The sequence below is a fragment of the Cynocephalus volans genome, chromosome 2 (genome assembly GCF_027409185.1).
Source record: "Cynocephalus volans isolate mCynVol1 chromosome 2, mCynVol1.pri, whole genome shotgun sequence".
In the NCBI taxonomy this organism is placed as follows: Eukaryota; Metazoa; Chordata; class Mammalia; order Dermoptera; family Cynocephalidae; genus Cynocephalus; species Cynocephalus volans.
In genome coordinates, this window is record NC_084461.1 from 172,517,270 (window position 1) to 172,533,442 (window position 16,173).

The window sequence follows — 16,173 nt, forward strand, 5'->3', positions numbered from 1 at the left end:
CTTCCCATTGGTGGATATTACTCAACCCAACCTGGTTCAACCACTGGGTTACTTGGCAATATGGCAGCCCGCCTGGCTGGCACCGGCCCTGGGTGGTGTAATCACTGATTCACGCTTTGTAACTAGATAAGACTGTCCCAGATAGCATCACACCAGCTACCCAACCTGCCTGGGTTTTGTAAATATGGAGAGAGGAGACTCAACCCTGAAACTTAGGGATGAAGAGGGGAAACCATGGAGGAAGGGACTGTATGGAGCTGTCATGAGAAGGGATTGATGGAGACTTTCCAAAGAAAAGGCCCTAGAGCAAAATCGGGCATAGAAGTATGGAAGAGGTAGAGGCAGAGCTCCTTCCAAGCAACCCCTGAAGTGCTTGGTAGTGAATGAAAGGATGCTTCAAACACACACACACACACACACACACACACACACACACACACACACACACACACACACACACACACACACCCCTGAAAATGAAGGCTCTTTGCAAAACTGGAGCTGGGTATAAATGAAGAGGTACTTTGCGAGAATGTGGGGCAAAGAGTGGAATATGTTTCTGGATGGTGGCAGTGGAGGTGGTGTGTGGTAACAGTGGCAGTGGGGAGCGTGCGCTAGTATGTTGGTGTTCACAAGTACATGAAAAGGAATGGCAAGGTGGATTCTGGTGAATGCAGGCAAGAGTTTGTATCCTGTTGTTACTGACCCCCTTCTGCTGGTCCAGAATTTGCCTGCCGTAGATGAGGGGGTTTGGAACTGCCTTTTCCTGGTCCTATGTGGCTTCCCTGGTGTTCTGGAAAAATAAGCCTGGAGAAAGCAGGAGGCTTCTGTGTGTCCCTAAAACTAGAGATCATACCAGCTAAATATTAATGACCAGGGGGAAATAAGTGACTTTCTAAAAGGTGCCACAGGGTTTTAAAAATAGGTCATTATCCTAAATCTATCTCAAGGGGTTATTTTCAGAAAACCCACCCCTCGTGCAGAGAGGAGAAAGATCTCCAGAGGAAGGGGAAAGATCCGGGTGGATCTCGGAGACCAAGGAACTCCAAGCTTTGAGAACACACATCTTACTCACTGGTCAGTCATCCACAGAGGCCAGGAGGACATCTGGCCCTGGCAGCTTCTCCCAGCATGCCAGCTCTTGAAGCTTCTTGATTCTTTTTGCTTGAAGGTTCCCATCTTCCCCATCTGTAATATTTTCAAAGACTGGTCATTTTCACAGCCCTGTGTGAGAACAGGAGTGGCCCAGGGTGGGAGGGGGTATGATGACGCTTTCCTCAACTTCAGTCTCTGGCTTGTCCATGCCCAGGCAGGAGAGAGCCAGGCCCTGACTCTTCCTGCCACAGAAGGGTCCCCATACCCATCATATCTAGAATTGGGACAGTCCCTGTCACTGCCTGGCCAGTGGTGGCCCCTGGCACCAGAGTGGAAAAACTATTTCTTCCCCTCTAGCAAACATGCAGAGGACTAGAAGAGAGTTTCCTGAGCCCTTTCATTAAGAAACTAATACAAAGAGAAAATGGCCACAAAGCTGCAAACAAGAGGGTCAACAAAAATGTTCTAACCTGTAGGCTGGGTGGGAGGCAGACCAGCCTATGGTTTCTTTACTGCTGCCTAACCTGCTTCCTGGCCTTGCCTTCCAGGAGGTCCCCAGTACATTCTTTAAGGGTCGAGACAGGTGGCTTCCCTGGTTTGCTGAGATCCTACTCTGTTCCCAAGGTCTCTGAATGAAGAGGGTCCTGTCCCGGACCCTCGTGCTGCTCCTCCAGGATCCTCCTCCTCCCCATCCCTGAGGGTCCCTGGGACTCCACACCCTCCCATGCTGTCGTCGCTCCAGTGGTGTTCTAGCATGACCACTAGTCCTTGAGACTGGCTCTCCCCACCAGGCCTACAGAGGGCCTGCAGCCACATGCCTCCAGCCTTTTATTGTGGCCTCATGACCCAACCAGAAACGGACTGCTCCACAATAGACTTGAGTTCTCTTTTGAGTAACCCACTGAGTTCCTTGCCATTATCTCAGGAGTGCCTCCACCTCTCCGCTCCCTTGCGGAAAAGAGATACCTGACATCCCTGAGGCTGGGAACATCCTAAGCACTGGGCCTGTATTTTCCGGGATAGCTCACCCCTGGGGTGGCCATGACCTGCCCAAAATCCATTAGCACCCTGTCCCCACTAAAGGGAGAGAGGTTAGTGATAGAAGAGAACTGGGCCTCCAAGCCCTTTGGCATCTTGTCAGACTGCAAGAGCCCTGGCACTTTCTACACCTTAGCGTTTTGCCCCTCCATGCCTAGACACCTAGCATTCTTTGTTCCTCCTTGTTCCCTGCTCCACCCTACATAGGAAGGTCTGGTAATCCCAGCAGGAGAGATGGAAGAAAACTTCCGGTGTCCTCAAGACCCCCCCGAGGTATTGATGAAAGACTTCTTTGGGGCACTTGTTACTTGGGTCTCAGTCCTGGTAATTAAGAAGCAGTTTGATAACCCAGAAGCTACTCAGATTTTTCCCTCCAGCCCTTAACCTGCTTTGAAATCATCACTTCCCTCCCAAATCTGAATCTTCACTCTGCTACTTACTTGCAGTGCAACTGTAGACATATTTCTTAGTTTTTCTGAAACTTAGTTTCCTCCTGCCTTATCATTGCTGTTTTGAAGTTCAAATGAGGTCATGTATATGGTGTCTGCGTCATTGTGGGTGCACCATCAATGTTACCTGTCTTCCTTGTCGTTTACCCAGGCCCCTGTCCCCGTCCTCCAAAAAGGACTCTGTCTCCACCAGGATTGGGCACATCAATTCAAACGCAGCCAGAGGAACTCTCAGTCCTTGCCACCACTCCCAACTCCTGCCATACAGTGGATGTCTGTATTCTGAAAATGGATCCCCTCCACCCCACCTCCCAATCCACCTAAAGAGAACATGCCTCCTTTCCCCTCTTGGCTACAGCTGAGGTTCATTGTTATCATTTCCTGACCTAGTTCCTGACCCCTTCCCAGGTTCTTTTGTCCTATCTCTCCCACTGAGCTGGGTGGATGTAACACCTTCCTGATCCAGTATCACCTGCAGACTCAATTAATGTGTCATTGGGCTGTTGTCGGCTTCCTGATCCTTATCAGGGATTTAAATAAAACGCAGCAGTGCCCGTGTCAGTCCCTCGCCCTTCATCCGAGGCTTGGTCTTAGTCATCAGTCTTTGACCTCAACCATCTGGCCAGTTCTTACCTTCCAGCCACAGGATGGGTGGTGCAGCCTGTGCCCAGTCCTTGCTTGGGAGCAAAAGAGGCATTCAGGGCTTTCATGGCAGTGGTATTCTGTGAGAGAATCAGGGATGTCAGGGTCCCTACCTTGTCCCACCTCCTAAATTTGTAGAGTCATAGAGACCCTAAGTCCAACTTGCTGCTTTTCAGATAAGGAAACAGAAGCCAACAGAGGTTTGTGACTTGTCCAAACTCATGCATCTAGTAGGGGCAGAGCTGAGATTTCAGATCCAGATAATGGGTGGAGGGTCCTGTGGAAAGGTGTTGGTTGCTTCATTCATGTAGTAAATATTTGTTGAGGACCCACCATGTGCAACCCATTCCTAGAGGCACTAGGGATATAGCAGTGAACCCAAAGGCCCTGCATTCTCAAAGCTTCCCTTCTCCAGGGCAGAAACAGATAAAACACAAACAAGCAAATATGTGTTGTTTGTGATTGTGACTTGTACTATGAAGAGAAACACAGCCAAGTGATAAGAGCGGGAAGTGCTGGGGGGAGGGGGTTATGATTATATGTAAGGTGGTCCAGGCCAGCCTCACAGGGAGGGGGCCTTTGAGCACAGGCCCAGGGAGTGACAGAACGAAGGGGACAGCAAATGCAAAGGTCCTGAGGAGATGATGCTCTCAGACTATTCGAGGAAGCACATGGAGCTAGAGTGGCTGGGGACAATCAGGGAAGGGGTTCCAAGACAGGAGAAGTCAAGAGACAGTGTGGGCCCAGATCACGGGAGCTCTTGAAAGGAAATTAATGCCTCCAGCAGAAGCAAATGCTGAAGAATAACAGTCAGGAAAATGCCCCACGACCCCTGGGCAGGGTCCCAGCCTGTCCTGGGGCTGCCAGGCCATGGGGCAGTTGCCCTGTTTTTCTCCCAAGGCTCCCCTCCTTTCAGCCCTCAAAGCCCCCTTTCCACTGCTTGGCTTCACAATCCCCTGACTGCAGTCTTCTTAACTTTTCTTTCATGTCTGAGATGTCAAAGGCCACTGATGACTCCTAAACTCCAGCTTGGCCAAGAAGAGACAGAACTGCCTCCTTCGAGAACCACAGCCTGAGAGCCTTCTCTCTTCCTGCTGACATTTGCCTTAGTGCCAAGTTCCTACTAAGACGGATGACTCTTCCTGCCGCCCAACTTAGGAGTGGGATCTCCCTAGGCCTCGTCTCTCAGAAATCGCTCCTGCAAAGCCAGCTCACTGCTTTGTTTGTGGCTGGATTGTCCATGTGTCCTGCCTTGGCCAAAAGCTGGGGGATGGCCAGGTTCTTCTCACCCATACCCTGAGACCTGAGCAGGCAAGATGGGACAGCCCTAAAATCACTTGATCCATAAGACTTCTTGCCATGAGCTCTCCATTTCCCTGTATTCTCGCAGATCTCAGTCTTGAAGCATCATTCTATAGACCTGTCTAAGCAATTTCATTCCTAAGACAAAAATTCCTTGCTCTTCCATTTCATGTCTCTCTAAAAGCTCCCCTTGGTCTCTGTCTTTCCCTGGCAACTTGGCATCAACCAGATCTGCTTCACATTTCATTAGTTTACCTATTAATTTAGCAAAACTGTATTAAGCCAGGTACAGTGCTTAGCACTAGGGGAGGCGGGTGGTCACACGCACAAAGGTGAACAAGACACAGTCCCTGCTCTTGAGGATCTTACATTCTGCCAGGGGAGGCAGATATATAAACAGATGATTGCAATACAATCAGGTGGTACCTGATAGGAACGTGCCTAAATCAGAGTCTGGTGGGAGGTGGAGGAAGTGGGAGCAAAGGTGGGGGGTGGGGAAGGAAACTTCCTGGACGATTTCAGAAAGTCATCTACCGGGTCCCACAATAATAACAAGACTAACATACTAAGCACTTCCCACGTGCCAAGTGCTGTGCTAAGGACTCTACATGAATTATCCCACTGCACTCTAAGTAGCATAGAACTACCCCAGGATGCTCACCCAGTGGCCTGTGGGGCTGCTCACTCTTTTGTCCTTTACCAAGAGGAGGGAGAGAAAATCCCAGTGGCCCATGGTCCCTGGGAAACAACATAGCAGCTTGGCATCTCTGGACTGGGCCCAGCTGGCTTGGTGGAAGTTGTCCAACCCAGACGACATGTCTCTGTGTTACATTCTAGTTGCTTCTCCTTGCTACAGGGCAGACTTTTTGGGAGCTGGGGGAGGGCTTAGGAGGGGGTCTCCGTCTTCAGGTTTTCTTAGTCCAGGCAGAGTATCCCCCCACCCGCCCTGCCTGCATAGGAGCCAGCTCCTCAGTGCAGGACATAAGGCGGTGAACTGGGAGGAGAAGCCACCCATGTCCTCTTTTTCTTGGGGCACTCAGAGTCTGTTTCCACGGTTCCAAGTATGGACACACTTCTACCTTCCCTTCTCTCAGCCCACCCATCTGCTTTTCCTTTGCTGCTGGCCAAAGAGCTCCAGCCTCTCAGCCAAAAGACCAAAGCTGTCAATGCAGTCCCAGCATTGCCTTTCTCTCTGTGTTGGGCCACGAGTCAGTCTCTCAACTTGGCTGAGCCTCTACCCTTCTGTCTGTACAATGGGGATAACACCCTACTCCATTGGGTTGCTGAGAGGATCTACTGGAATGAAAATTATGAAAAAGAGCCATCCTGTCCCAGAAGCCTGAAGAAGACTGTTGGGAGACGGAGGTGAGGATGCTTTTTTTTCTTTGACAGGTGAATATTCAGGAAGACGTTCTAGGTGGAGCTAAGAGCCGGGTCTGAACTCAGTCACTATCCTTACCAGGTCAGGTGAGAAAACCACACAGGATTCAGATGGCTCAGAGGTGACAAGCCCAGGAATAACTCCTGCTTCACTGTTAGAAACTGTATCTTCTGGGTGTTAGGGCAGTGGAATTTCCATCCAATGAGCATATACACCATCAAACAGATGTACACCTCTGGATTCCACTGCATTAGGAGTTAGGAGACCTGACTTCTAGTCCTGGACAAAGCTGTATGATGTTTGCAATGTCACAGTCCCTCTCTGGGTCTTGAAGTGCCTGTCAGAACATCAAGTGATCTGAGTAGGAGATCCATACAGCACCTTCAGCTCTGATGTGCAGAAATCCCAGGACCATCACTCTACACATGTGGGGGCCTTGCAGCCTGGCCTGCACACAGGAGGCTTGCCCAGGGCCCCCGCCAGCTCCAGAAGAGACCCACATCCACTCACAGCTGAGGACAGAGCCAGACTCAGCAATGCCCGGCCAAGGCCTGGACTCAAAGATCCCACTTCCTGCTGCTCTGAAGCGCCAGCTCTCTCTCCATCCTCCTTCCTGCCTGGGTGCCTCAAGTTCCACTGTCTTCCTGGGGGTCTGAGTCCTGGGGTCTCTCATTCCCTGACTCTAGTTCCTTCGTGTGTGAGTCCATACGGGAATGTTCTGTGACTGCGTTTGTTTCTTGGTATGTGTTTTTAAACCTGTTTTCTCTCATATTTGCCTGAAACATGTATAGAAACTGACATATAGTGAGGTACTCTGGGTTGGGATCCCATTCAACCCAATGCCAGAAATGCTCGGCAGTGGCCTGCAGTGCACAGATCAGCTTCACATCTGTGGACTGGAAATCCCCAGGGGGTGGCCAGCTCCTGGATGGAGCCACTGCCCTGGTAAGGGAGCAGCAGGGCCCTGCAAGGCTCTGAATCTCTGCCTTTGAATCCATCCTGAGGATCCCTACTGCTGGGAGTCCTCTGCTTTTAGATTTGAGCTCTAAACTCATCTGAGCCTCTGCCTCTCCTACTGGGGCCTCATCTCAGGAAAGGCCTCTTGGGGGGTCCTGGAGCTTTGCTCCTTGTTTCTATCCTCCAGCCCAAGTGTGTCCCTCCCCACCCTTCTCCCCAGCGGCCCTCCCTGCCACAAGCACACCTCTCCCTTCTATCATGAGTCCCACCCACTCTCTCCACCCCTCACCCCTCTGCAGCGTTTGCAGGTTACCCAACCACACTGGGTCAAGCCTGTGTCGCATGGGCTGAGTCATTACCGCCACTGCCTCCCTAACCCTCCCACAGCCCAGGGCTTGGTCTGGTTTAGCAAGCTGGGAGGGAGGGCTCCGTCCCTTCCACATAGTGGCATCCTGGGACTTTCCAGGTATTCAGACTAACTTTGTCTCCCCTGGAACAGCCCTGTCACCAGCTAGACCCCCAACACTCACCTGAGTTAACTGGCTGCCTATTTCCCCAGCCCACCTCCTTCTCTGACCAGTCAGGGGAACTTGGATAGCAGTGAAGACCTCTGGGCCTCAGATGACACACCTGTAAAATGGAGATAATAATACCTCTCCTGCCTCAGGCGGGACACTGGGCCAGCTAATTTCCCAAGGTCTTCTTCCAGTTCTCTTAGACCTGCTAATTCTCAGCCCGCTAGATTTCTCTTAACTCTTAGACTACCTCATCTGCAAGTACTTGGGGTTCTTAGGTCACTGTGTCCTGATTCTCCATGCCACCAGCCCTCTTCTTGCAGGAGTCTCAGCAAGCATGCCAGGCACCAAACAGGCCTGCAGCCGAAGCCACCAGAAGTTCAGGCCACTATTCTTTCCCTGCTCCATCCCCAGGAAAACCCAGAAGGTAAAGAGCAAAATCTAGATTGCCTCTGGGTCCTCCATTCACACAGCTTTCTGGAGCTGGCAGGGGCCCTGGGCAAGCCTCCTGTGTGCAGGCCGGGCTGCAAGGCCCCCAGTCGTGTGCACGCCCTGCACACGCATGCGTGCAGCAGCCCTAGTCAGTTCTCCGGCGGGCACGGCTCCCTGTTTCTCTCTCTGTGCTGTGCTCCTGAAACACACCCTCCCGGCCCACCAATCCTACACATGCCACTGTGCTTTACAGAGAATCTCCCAATTCTCCACCAGCTCCCTCCACCCCAACTCTCCAACTCCTCCACCCTCAAAGGGTGGGCCCCTGCCTGCCCACAAGACAGCCAGGCTGCTGCTTCTCCAGTGGGAAGGGGCTTCGCTGGCTTCTCCAAAGCCCCTGCCTCCTGCAGCCCCTCATCTCCGCTTCCCTATGAGAAATCAAGCAGCCTCAGGCCCCCACCACCCAGGCCGCCCCTCCCCAGCATCTGGTGAGAGGACAAGAAGGAAAAACGGTGGGTTCTTTTCCCTGAGACTCCTAGATTTTGTACCAAAATGCAGGGTGTGCTCCTGTTTGCTTTTTTTTTTTGTTTCCTTTCTGAAAATAACCATGAAACTATCATTTCCTCCCACTGCCTTTCCCTATCTTATTTGGATTAGCAGAGTTGCTGGGAGAGGGGGTTCAGAACCACTGATGCCTCCTTCTCTGACCTGGGTCCAGAGAACTTGCAGGGGCTTTCGAGCAGGTGCCATCAGATGGGTGTCAGTCCTGCGTGGATGGAAAGAGCACAGACCCTGGGCACTCTGGGTCACTGTGACCTTCTCAGTCAGAACCCTCTGGGAAACCAGATTTCTGCCCTGCCTTGTCCCCAAGCTGGTCAAGACTGGGAACAACCTCTGCCCTGGTTTTCCCTCTGCTATAGCTTTGGGGGGGTGGGGGTGGGGTCCAGCAGCTCAGCCCACTCCCTCGGGAAAAAGGAGGGGAGGTGGCAATGGATGCAGACCCCCCAAGTGGAAGAGGTCCGTCAGAGGAATCTGTGCCTATCCAAGAAGAAAACGGTGCATGGTGGGAGGGGTGCTGCTCTTTCCTTGCCATTTTCCCTCAGTGGCTCTTCCCATGCAGCCATGCTGGGCATTTCTGCTGCTCACCAAGAAGCCAGCCTCAGAAGTAGCCAGCTCCAGGGTCGGGGGGATGGCTCAGAGGGGCCACTGAAGGAAGCTGCCTCATGCTCCACCAGAGATCCTTCAGGGGCCAGCCCACGGAACCCACCACTGGCTTGAGAAACTAGCTCTCCCATCACCCTGGGCCTCGCTCCAGAGGTGCCTGTCCCGTAGGTCCCAAGCCCTCTCCAATATCTCAGGGAAACTGAGGTCAGAGACAAGCCCACTTTGGCAGAGGGGAAAGCAGTTAGAAATGGAGAGGGCCATGAGCCCGGCCTCCCTGCTTTGAGGATGGTCCTTTCATAAGATGCCCCATCCAAAAGCCTCTGGCCCTGGCTACAGGCCTCCAGCCTCCCAGGCCCGCAGCTGCCTGGATTGTGTCAGGTTGAGGAAGACCCCTCTGTTACCACTGCCGGTCCCCAAGGCCTGGTGAGTTACAGTCCCGAGCAAGGCGAAGGATGGCTGAGGCTAGGAGAAGCTGAGGCTGGAGTCGCTAGGCCCTCCAGGGCAGGGGAAGTTATCTCCCCATCATTCTCTGGCCCTTGCCTGGCCTCTCTTCCCTCCCCACTGTGTGTCTTCTTTGGGGATTCCTTCCTGATCAGTCCAGAGGCACAGCAGGCCAGGGCTGCAGGATGGCAGCTGGCCCGGCCTCAGCGGCACCCTGGCTCCTCCTATCCAACAGTGAGGCCCTCCCCACATGGCACTCATGCTGGGCAACACCTTTTCACTGGGATCACATTTAGTGGCATGTGCCCTATCCAATCTCTCAGGGTTGGCCTGCTGTGGTGGGACCTCATCCCTTTCTTCAAGGGTCCTGGATTGCCCAAAAAGCAGAGGCCTTGGCACAAAATCCTCCCCTGCACCCCCACAAGCCTTCCCGACACACCCACCCCATGTGCCCCTCAGTTCTGCTTCTCCCTCCCCAGCAGGACCCTTCTCCTCCCCCACTCTGTGTACCAGGCTGAGCAGCTGGGCTATTTGGGGCACTGCCGGCCCTATGGTGTAATCAGTGCCCGGGGATAATTGCCACCTGCCCTGCTGGTGTCTGGGGGCTGTCTCGGCCACAGCAGCAGGGGGCGGACACTGGGCAGCCAGGCCTGGAGCGAGGTCAGGCTAGGGCAGTCCTGCTTGCTTCCTAGGTCTGCTACTCACTGGGCGTGGGACCTTCAAGGATTCCCTAGGAAAGCCATGCACTCCCGAGATCTCTGCTCACCTGGGACACCCTGTGGCTTCAGCTGGAGGTAGCTGGCTATCCCAGCCTGGGGACAAAAGACTACTCTACTCACCCATAATCAGCCCAAACCCTGTCCTCCCCATACTGCCTTCCAAAATCATGCTGACCTCTGAGTGGTGCAACCACCCAAGCAAGAGGGTCCTTGGTTAGACTTTCAACCCACCAAGCCTCATCGTCCTCCTTCAGGGAGGTGGCAATGGTCAATGAGATGACATGTGAGAGGGACTCTTCCAGTTATGCTAGCTCCTCCCCTTTTGCTCCTGTCTTTTCTACTCCAAGGCAGTTTAGACAGCCTGGGATTAAATGTCGTCCTTCTCACGTGGCCAACTCTGTGAACTTGGGCAATTAGATCAGCCTTGGTTTTCCTCATCTGTGAAAAGGAGAGAATCAGAGGAGCTGCCTCACCAAGTTGCTGTGAGAAATACAGTACCTAATACATGTAAAATGCTTTGCCAGTGCCACCAAGACGCTACAACGGTGGTTATATACACTGGGAACCGCGAAGGGCAGACCATGGGGGTGGGGAGCACCTATACACCAGATGTAAGACTCTCAGGAAAGTGAAGCCTGAAGAGAATCCCTAGGGCTGACAGGACAAAACACATGGCAACCCCACGGCCCAGACACCTACTGCAGCTGTGGCCCAGACACCCCCTACTGCAGCTGTGGCCTGGACAACTTCTATTACAGCACAGCCCTGGGTGCTGCGAGGGTGCACATCTCACAGGCCTTCCCCCTCAAGGAGAAAGTGCTCCTACCTCTTTCAATTCCATTTGCTCTAAGGTGGTGCCATATAAGCTTTTTAAAGCCAGAGAACACCAACACCTGTGGATATTTTACTTTCAGAAGAGAATTCACAGCAGCAAAGTCAAGGCGAAGTACTCTGATCTCGGGATATGCGGAAGTAAAATTCTGTTTCTTTTTCTTCACTGTTATAGTACAAAGGTTATTTGCCCAGATGCTTGAAATTCTTCACACAAATACCCATGACCCTTCCTCATGAAGGGCCACTTCTTTCCAGAGCGGAGCAGTATCAGGGGTGCATGCACTGAAGGTCTGGGCGGCAAGACCAGGGCTCGCCTGAAGCAGCCCAGCCCCACCCCTGGCTGCTTCAGCACCTTCCCTAACATGGCCCAGCTCCCACTCCTGGCACCCTGGGCCATCAGGTCAGGCCGGAAGAGCACCTTAGCTCTTCTGTCCTGCCAGCACCCAGGTGGGTGCAAAGAAGGCCACGTTGGGTAGGAAAGTCAGTCCAAAGTACTAGATGCTGAGAGGAAGAGAGAATGCCAAAGTGTGGGGAGCAGGATGTGGGCACCATCCCCACCTGCCAGAAACTTCTAACAGCAGCCAGAGCCCTGAGGGCCACACCAAAGGCAGCAGTTCTTGGCCACAACACAGCCATCATGAGCCACCTCAGGAGCCACATCTTCTTCTGACTGCCCCTTCCTGGGTGTACCCTGGACCCACCTGGAGGAGCAGGCCACTTAGAGCCAACTGAGATCCCCAGGAGCCCTGGGCTCAGTGGTCCTCCAGTTCTTTCCAGTGGGCACCTCTGTCTGTGGGTCTGGGACCACTTCGGAGCCCTCCCATCAAGGGGCTGCCCAGCCTTGACCTCACGCCCTCCATGCCCCAGGCAGCCCTTGGCCTGATGCCTGGGGAACATATCGTCCAGAGGGGATTGTTTTCCCTTCTGGGTGCACTCTCTCTGGCTGGCATCTCCTCCCTGGCTTCTGTGAGCTAATCAGAGAGCAGGAGGGGGAGGAGGGGGATGCTGCCTGCCTTCCCCGTTATCTGCAGCAATCCACGGTGACTAATGCTCCCAGTTGGTAAAAAGGCAGTGTAATCAAAACACTTTTTTTTTTAGTCCTTAAAGTTAGTCATTCTCCCAGAGTAGAGGGGAAAAAAAGCCCACAGCAGGCACCATGCAGAGCACACTGAGAGGCCTGCGCTGCCAGGTGGAACTGAAGCCCTGGCCGGGAAAGCTCCCTGTGGCTCCGAGGGGCTTTGAGGCTCTCCTTCCTCCACACCTTCTTTGTGCACGTGCTTCCCTCAACAACTGGGCAGTCTGATTCCTGAAAGGCTTCCATGCCAAGTCAGGGGCTGCCCTTTTCTCTCACCCTGCCAGGTGCTGCCACCTGCTGGTGCTAAGCTTTCCAGGCTGGAGGAAGCATATAAAATCTCCCAGGATGAGGCCAGGAAGACACTCATGGCTGGGGGCCTGCTGGTGTGCCAGCTCTCCCTCCACCCCCAACCTGGCCATTCAGTACCGATGCTTCTCCTGGCTCCACCTGCCTGTTGGCTTCTGACCCTACAGTGCCTTGACAGACTGTCTGAGTGGCAGGAACCTTGGGAATCATTAAGGAGAGGTGGTATAAGCGGTCAAAGGCATAAGAGTCAGAGCCAGGCTGCCCAGGTTGGAATCCCTGCTCCACCACTTCACAGCTGTGTTTCAGCTCCTTTGTCTGTAAAATAATAGTGATAGTGATATCTACCTCACAGCGTTGTTATAAGGACTAACTGTGACCTGCTTAGAATAGTGGCTGGCATGTCAATTACTAACTCATCATAAAAGTAATAACAAGCTCACTCAGAGCAAGGTGCTGATAACACCAAGGTCAAGGGTCAACAAAATGATAACATGGAATACAAACTGTCACATCCCCCTTACTTGACAAAGGCAGATACTAATCAATCACAGAACTTCCCCACCATGGCACATTCCTCAGAATCCTCAACACAGCACTCCAAGCAGCCAGTAACAAATGGCCCATTTGCCATCCCACATCTAACCTGGACCCTTGACATTGCAATCAAGGAAGACAAGGCCCAAAGGAGGGAAGAGACTCCCTCAAGCTGTTCAGAGGCAGAGCCAGAGTCCAGCCAAATATTTCTGGCCCTGACTGCTGTTTGCCAGCCTGGCTTCTGATGTGTCCCTTCACCACGACCTTCAAGCAATCACTGTGAGCTTCCCACCACTGGAAACCCTCACCCTGATATCTTCCATCTTCTCCCACCCTTGCTCCTCCTCTGACATCCTTCATCCCCCACTGCCAAGGAACTCTGTTGTTCTGAGGCATCTTGCTGAGCAGGTGCAGAGCGGGGAGAAAGAGGGCAGTGAAAGCATGTAGACACCTGAGGGCCTCAGTCTCAACGTGCTGCAGAGCCTCCCTGACACTCCAAGGCCTCCAGGGCTGCAAGGGAGCTCAACCCACCCGTTTAGCCCCATCACATTCAGTCCATCAGCCTTAGCCTGATGCTCTAAAGAAGCCCCCAGCGGTCCAGGTCCAGGTTCTGGGAATCCTTACTCTTCGCTGATTAGAGGCTGGCACGGTGAAAGAGTCGCAGGGCCAGCCCTAGGCTTCTGTGTGGGAAGGGCTGGGAGAGGGCAGGATATGACAAGCCCAGAGATGAGGGTCAATGGGGAGCACCTGCTTACCAAGTTCTGATTCAAAAGCTCTAAGGAGAGATCCCGGGACTGATGGCAGAGACTGTTCTTCTACCGCTGTCCTTATGATACACAGCTTCATCCCTAAAGTGAGCCTCTGCCTCAACTTCAGGCACTAATGTCTGGGGAGGAAGCAGCACTTAGCAAGCTCGAAGCAGGGGCATCCACCTCTATCTGAGGTGCCTCTGCTCTTGGCTTCTACTTAGAAACCCAGTTTGCTCCTTTTCCATCCCTCCCATGCAGGGGCAGGATCAATCTGTACCGTGTTGTCCTTTGACTGTTAAAAAAAAAAAGGGTGACATAGCTTCCGACCCTGCAGACTGAGTTTTCCACACATTGGGAGGTGTTTGTGTCCCCATGTTCAGCTCCCCAGGGATCAATGCCACAAGGCATGGCAGGCTCATGGAGGGAAACTGGTACACAGGATAGTGGGATGCCCAACTGTCCATCCTCAACCCAGTGCCCCTCTATCTAAGCTCATGAGCCACAAGTAGGGAGACCAAGCCCAGCTCAGAGCACGCACTTTCCAGGCAGACTCATTCTTTCTAGCTGGGAAGCCAGCATTCTTCCTAGCAACCTCACTGGTCCTGCTGGCTTTGTGAAAAGTTTGAGGTGGCTGTAAATAGCACAGCCTCAGTCAGGCCTCGGAAGAAACATATTTACATTCACAACCCTTCCAGAAGATTCATATTTAGCTTTATCCCAAGATATCACCGATTCCTCAGACCTGGTCACTTCTCTGGGCTCTCTGCTAAGGACCCACCTCACCTGCCTCCCCTGTTCTCCTATTTCCCAGGGCCTCTAGAGTCAACAAGACAGTTGACTTGGAACCTTGAAATGTTGGAGACTTTGGAGATGTTATCTGTCCACTTATAGATGAGAGGACCAACCCCCAGAAAGGAGATGTGACTTGACTGAGGTAAGTGGTGGTGTAAAAGATGAAACTAGCACCCCAGACTCCTCCAGGCTTTGAGTCCAGGACTCATCCATGTTCGTCCTACAGGATGTGTCTGCTACCCCCCAACCCTGAAACAGACTTCCTCCAGGATAGGGCAGTTGCCTGGGCTGATACTTTTGGAAATATTTATCACCATGGGGTAATAACCAAGTGAGGCAGATTTGGGAGAAGGGAGGAAGTAGGTGGGAGAGCCATTCACAGGTGCTAAGATACCAGGAGGCTCATAAACACACAGCACCCCCTTCCATTCACACATCCTCTGCAGAGCAGCAAGGACTGTCCCTCCCTTCACCCCCACTTTCTGGTCAGACTGCCATTTGAGGACTTCTCCTCTTCTTCTTTACTCTTCAGGTCTGTTCTGGTGCTCTTTTTGACCTGTTTTCTGAAAAATAATGTGGTGATGAAGCTGATCTGTGTGATGTTTGTCAGGACCCATCCCCATTGGAAAACCCTTTCGAGTTAAACTACGGACCCTCAAGAATGGAAACAGAAAACTCAAGTCAGAGACTGCCTCCTGTGGCTCACCCTCTGAGCTCCCCTATTCCACCAGGTCAACCCTCCACTCTGCCCTAGGAGGTCACAACAAATTACACACATTTCCACTCTAGGTCATTGGCTTAGCTATTCTCCAAGCAGCCCCGAAACACTTGAGGGCCATTGAAGAAGGAGAATTCCTAGAGAGAAAGTCCTTGGGTACCCAGCAGTTACTACACAGGCCCTTGCTGCCTGCTCTTCTCTCTTCTGAGACAGGGAGGTACTTGGGGGTGAGGAGGCCGACTCAGCCCAGAACCCCAGGCAGCTGTGAGGGACTAGGGCCCTGAATGTTGATTTTGGGAGGCCTGAGGCAAGTCAGATGCTTGCCTCGACCTCAGTCCTCTTCTTAGCCAAGGTAAGTTCCCTCTGCCTGGACCCTCCCCACTTACCTCTCAAATTCACCTGGCTAGCCTTGATTACACCCTGGCTCCTCCAGGAAGCCTTCACTAAAACCCTATGTGCAGCTTAGGGGCCACCTTACAGGCCGCCACAGCACCTTGTTCCGGTTCTGTCCCATCATTTATTATCGTTGTAATTGCCAGTTTTGCTCTCCCTCTAGGAAAGCAGCTCTGGTAGGGCATAAGGGTAGGATCGATACTTCTTTTGCATAGCACATTGTAGGAGCTCAACTTATATGTATTAAATAAAGGGAACAGAAAGAAGGGGACCATTCACATCATTTCCCTTGGACTGGAAGGCAGGGAGCAACCCTTACTCTGGTTCTCTTTTGTTTTGAAAATCTACAGAAATCCATCCTGAAAAGCACCTATGCTCTTTCTATTCAGAGCCCTGGGCCATCTTGTAGTAGGGAAACGATCCACCTGTTTGTAATAGGTGATCCATGTGTGGGGCACAAAATTTAAAAGACACAATGACTGTAAGTCTCCTTCACACCTCCAATGGCTCCTTTCCCCATCCCCAATTGCTGCTACTGTCTCTGGATTAGAAACCACTTCAGAGATGGAACGACTGAGGTAAAAAGCCTGTTAAGGGCCCACGTGCTCAGCAGAAGAGAACTTTAGGTCAGTGTTGA